Source organism: Gymnoscopelus microlampas (assembly GCF_963454915.1).
Source record: "Gymnoscopelus microlampas genome assembly, chromosome: 17".
NCBI lineage: Eukaryota > Metazoa > Chordata > Actinopteri > Myctophiformes > Myctophidae > Gymnoscopelus > Gymnoscopelus microlampas.
Window position 1 is genome coordinate 1663972 of NC_139954.1, and position 5956 is coordinate 1669927.

General features: G+C 36.1%; 1 long non-coding RNA gene across 1 annotated transcript; it reads right to left on the minus strand.

Moving 5' to 3' along the window:
* Window positions 1–4663: 4663 nt before the first annotated feature.
* On the minus strand, window positions 4664–5699 carry LOC311065280. The gene is made up of 3 exons (XR_014602813.1): window positions 5626–5699; window positions 5301–5366; window positions 4664–5129 (listed from the first exon to the last, which is right to left on the minus strand). It is a non-coding gene; the product is annotated as an uncharacterized lncRNA (long non-coding RNA).
* Between the last annotated feature and the right edge of the window lie 257 nt (window positions 5700–5956).

The following is a 5956-nucleotide window of genomic DNA, read 5'->3' on the forward strand; positions in this document are numbered from 1 at the left end:
TACAATGGAGTCCTCAAATGGGTATAGTGCTCTAGTTAAAAACTTGGGTTCTAAAAAAAGTAGGCCTAGTTCTAAAAAAGTGAGTCTTTAGACGAGTTTTAAAAATTAGTGAGGTAGCCTGTCTAATTTCCAGAGGAAGATTGTTCCATAAAAGTGGAACCCTAACGGCAAATGCTCTATAGATATATCCCCTTCTGTAACCAGGCTTGATGTTTGGACCTCGAGCAACAGCTGGTCTGATGATCTAAGGTCGTGGGAAGGGATGTAGGACAAATGGTCTGAAATATAGGCAGGTGCAAGGCTTTTTCGTGATTTAAAAACAAACAATAATATTTTAAAACCAATTCTTAAAACCACAAGTAGCCAGTGTAGTGAGGCCAGAACAGGGGTGATATGGTCAAATGTTCTGCTTCTAGTAAGAACCCTATAGCTGCAGTATTTTGGACAAGTTGAAGGCGGTTGATATCTTTTTGCGGGAGACAAAGGGAGTTACAATAGTCCAGGTGATTAGTGACAAAGGCATGAATGAGAGTTTGTGCATCGGAAAATAGGGCCCAAAATCTCTAATATGTGAATATAATGTCATGTGATTAATGTGACCCCTACCTTTACAGTCAGTGAAGTCCAGGGCTGAATGTGACAAATATTGAGACCAATATTGTACAACTATTGGTCATTTGCCAATACATTATTTTGTGATATAATTGGGTTATATTTCACAGATAGTTATACTATTCTTGTACTATATTAAGATAAAATCATCCTGAACCTTCAAGTTAAATTCCTTATTTCCGTGTACTTAAAAATCATAGTTTTTTTTGATGGCCTTCCTGCCTAGTCTCACACACACACACACACACACACACACACACACACACACACACACACACACACACACACACACACACACACACACACACACACACACACACACACGGGAGGGCAGTGATACACAGGAAACAACAACTAGGTCTGAAAAAAACAACTACAAATGAATCAGAAATTAAGAACACATTTTTTTTTATTTACGTTTTGATTAATAGTAAAATACAGAATACAACAGATACAACTTTAACCACTTGATCCCTTTATGCTTTGTTGACCGGGGTTCTCCAGGACTTTTGTCACCTCCTTTTTCCCCCCTCTGCACCAAATCTCTTCCCTTAAAAATAGCAGATCTACAAGCTTGATCTACAAGCTTGTGGATCGGCTATTTTCACAGGATAGGCCTACTCGCCCCCAGTATAGAGACGCTTGGGTTGAATGTGGTTAAATCAATGACATATTAACAATGTAACAAAGCTAAAGCGTTTCCGTCAATGTCTAAATAACTTGCAATGCTAGGATATCATATAATAGTATTCACATTATAAAAGTTGACAAAAATGCAAAACAAAAAGTATTTTGTTAAAAGGTTAAAGCTCTATATTGTGATTGTAATCATTGATAGAGCGTTTGTTCAGTAACAGGGTTTCCCCTCTCTCCAGCTCTTTGATAACATGATCAGGTCAGGATACCAATTTCATGCAATCAGCATAGAGAACTCATACAGGATAAACTGTGAGCAGACCAAATTGAAGCTGATTAATTGGTCATCCTTCCTGAGTGGATGAAATTGGTGACCAACCTGAAAATATATTGTCTGTTTATTAATATATAACTTTTAAGATTTGTATAAAAACAAATTAATATAGAACTTTTAGAACTAACATTTGAACTAAAAACCTTTTGTTTTAACAAAAACACATATCACTTACAACTATACTGTAAATCCAACATAGGGTTTATCAAAAGTAGATTATTACTATACTCCTTTATTTACAACTATATACAAAGGGAAATAATGCAGCTTATTACACGGCTTGGTTGAATGCTCGATTCTGATAGGTCAATCATCGGTCATTATTTCTGGATAATGACCCATGAGCTCAATAACGGACCGCTGTGTAATCAGAGACTCAGAACACCTGCTCATATGTCATATCAACCTGCGCTGCTTGATTTTATGCTTTATCCAACATGATAGCCATGTAAACAAACAAACAATGTCATTTACAACTAAACGTTGCTCTCAAGAATGTTTTTGAAAACATCTGAAGTGATAAATAGACGATACAATGACCGAAAAGTCATTCTATTTGATCCTCTACACTTCGTTGTTTATCGTGGCGCAACAATGTGGGAATACCAAAACACTCGCCCCAATACACTGTCGCCCCGGGGCAAATACAGCGGTATTACAGGCAAATCCAGCGGTAAATAGAATGGGGGTGAGTGTGTTTTGGGGCGAGTCTTACCGTTACCTTATGGAATACTGTCATTTGTTTTCCGAGGCGAACTTTTCCGGCCAGCACAATACTTATGGAATACTTTCATTGCCGTAAGCAAGGAAATACTTCGTTTTGTTGTTACTTTTGAGTCCATTTATTTATTTATGTATTAAGTAGCCGTGTAATAAGCGGGATAATGTATGGCGAGGCTCCGCCTCGGTGCATTATCACCCTGTCGGGCTTTAAATTTCAATAATGACTACCTCCCCATACATTATCCCTTGCTTATGCCCCCCCCCCCCTTTTGTTTTTCTTTTCTAGAATGTAATCCTAGAATACATGTTTTCATGTATAACCCACATACATATAATAATACAGAATCAGAGGCTAGGGTCATTCACACCAATAATGATAACTATTAATAATAACTATAGGTCTAATGATAACTATAATAATGATGATGTGAGCAATAACACTGATGAATCATAACATTGTGTTAATGCTGTGAAAGAGATTATTCACCTCTGTTATAGTTGTTGTGTGAACTCTGACATCCACTTGAGTTAGAACCATTTTTGAAAAATATAAATGTACAGTTATCATTATAGTTGTAGTTCTTGATGTGAACGGCCCTTAACACTAAATCAGATAATCACACTATTAATAACTCAGCAATCAGTACAATCAATATTAATACAATCATTTGCATTAATTACCTTAAAATATACATAGTCTAGGTAGGTCAATGATAAAAGCAAAAATGGTTGAGAGGGAAAACTAAAGCTAAAATACAATATCTCTGTCTACAACATCAATATCTGGTTTCTCCAAGCAAAAATGTTACAAGTTCATTATCGTTGCTGTTGGGCAGAAACCTCATATCTCCATTTTTCATCTTTTATGCATGTATTTATTTATCTAATTATGTATGTATTTATTTAATTTGTAATAAATTAATTCCTCACTTTGTCATACAACAATGTTATACTCACACAAAAGTAGCAAAAATAGCCGATCTACAAGCTCACAGTGCGTCGCATCACGACACATTTTGAGCTTGTAGATCGGCTGTTTTAGATTTTTTTTAAGCGAGAGTGGTTATGTGTGTGTTGGGGTTTTATTAATGTTGAACGAATGCAAAGTATTAACAAGAGCTTGTGACTAAATAATAACTGGATTGGATGCATTTAATCTTTCAAAAGTAACAGTTTTGGACCTATGAGGTTTATACCCAACAGACCATATGACCATATGTCCCCCCCCTGACACAGTATCATTTACACTGTGTTATTTTACATTTTATGTTGCAACTGCATGTTATCTGATGGCAGTAGCATTCTATTTCTATGTGAAAGATAATAACCATTTTAGACCATATAGACCACATCAACACTGCTAAATAATCACAGAAGCACCAGAACCACATGTTCATTCTATCCACCTGTTTCCTAGGCTTTTCACTGTGTTCCACTTCCTGTCTTTTGATCCAATGAAATCCAATGAAACCGGTCAGATGACTAATGATATCCAATGAAATCCGACAGGAAGTGGAAAACACAAGCCTAGGAAACAGGTGGATAGAGGGATCACCTGCTCTGAAGTTAACCCATTAATACCTGAGGCCCATTCTACAAAGGTCGTCTAAATCAGTAGTTCTCACACTTTCAAGATTTTTCAAAAAATGTAAAAAAAAAACGTACAAGCTCGGAGCGCAACACAAAGTGAGCTTGTATATCTGCTATTTTTTCAATAGCCAACGCAAAAACAAATCTAAAATGACAGATGCTTTCCCGGTTTTAATGGGTTAAAGCAAAACTATATCAAAAAACGCAACACGACTCTCAGAGTATAATAATACAACTATCTTGTATGCAGTCGTACCTTCATTACTTAAAACACTTTTTTTCGTCAAGAGTTTACTTTTTAATTCACTTCTGGTGTGATGAACATGCCTGGTCATGCACGTGGGGTTCAACAGCTGACATGCGTACGTGCTCACACCCAAGTAGGTGAGCATGTCATTTATCTATCAGATGATTTATCCTGTTAGTGAATTAAAGAGTAAACTTTTCAGATTAAAATTATGTTTTGGACGTATTGTGACTGGATACAAGACACTTGGGATTACTCTGTGAGCACAGTTTATAAAGGGATGTTTAATATACAGTTAGGAGAGATAATTGTGTGCACATCCCATGCCTGCATTTAGGCCAGGTGCTGAACATCAAGGGAAGAATCAAGGATAAGAAGAAAAAAGTCTGCACACTGTTCTCAAGCTCCAAAAAACGTTTTATTTATGCAACGTTTCAACCTTCTAGGTCTTCATCAGGCAAATCAAAAGTTGCATAAATAAAAAGTATGTTTTTTTTTTAGCTTGAGAACAGTGTGCAGACGTTCTTCTTCTTATCCTTAATATACATTTAAGGCCATATCTTGTGCACCACCTTCAAATAGTCGATCTACAATCTCAAACATGTTGCTGTAGATCGGCTATTTTCACCCAAAATTCAAAATGTTCAAAATGTTTTTTCAAAATAGTAAAAATAAATGCCTTTAAGCATAAGGGGTAAGGTGGCACGCAAGATATGGCCCTACTTACTGTCCTATCATCTCCTATTTTTTTTTCTTTATCATATATTCTCTAATTCTCTCATTATTCATTCAGCAAAGATGCTCCATTTATTCAAGGCTTCATGGAGTGAAGGATTGATCAGTCATTTTGGGGGTGAAGTACTCCTTTTAAGACTGTTTTTATTAGTTCAAATAATATCTTGTGTATGACTTATATCAATGTGGATATAAGTACAACTCTGCTTCTTCCATGTTGACTATATGTTCCTGACATTTTCATTTACCAACCTGGAACAAACAGCATCATACAAGTTTAATAAGTCAAACCCTGAAACAATGGCTGTCATTGAATAAGATATTTTAGTCAGTCAGTTTTATCTTCTAGGAGCTCACAGCATAAATACAGAGTTATCTATAGCAGCATTAGTTCTGTAGATATCAAATAAAATAGAATCTTACCACGGCTTGTTCCTGGTTTGACCTGAGAATAAACTGTGTCTTCAGTGGTTTCTGGAGCTGCTGATTCTGTCAATGGAAAATGCACAGAACACGTTAGCAAAAAATGATTAGTAGTACATTTTAATCCAGTTGAGTATGATTAAATACTCAAATTACTCATTTGAACGTTTAACCACATGATTTTGTATCTGCCTTTGTTTTCAGGACTAGAGGTATTTTATCATTATGTTTCAATGCAACACATTCATTGCTGAGGGATGAGGGTAAAATCCTATTGTATTGTCTATTGACACTGTACTGTATAGGTGGATATGTATTCACATACCTTTCTTATTCTTGGCTTTGCCTTTGTTTTGGTAATTAACCTGAGCGTAGGTCACATCTGCTTCTCCTGCTCCTATAGACAGACAGACAGACAGACAGACAGACAGACAGACAGACAGATATTTCTATCATTGAGTACAACCCCTGCCTAATGACTTGTTTCTTATTGAAGTGACTTAAACACTGCTAAATAATCACAGCAGCACCAGAACACATACACTCACTAGTGCAGCTTCATTCTATAGAGGGATCACCTGCTCTGAAGTTAAATCTAAACAATATCAAAAACACAACACAACTCTCACAGTATAATCCAACTGACTTGTAGTCGT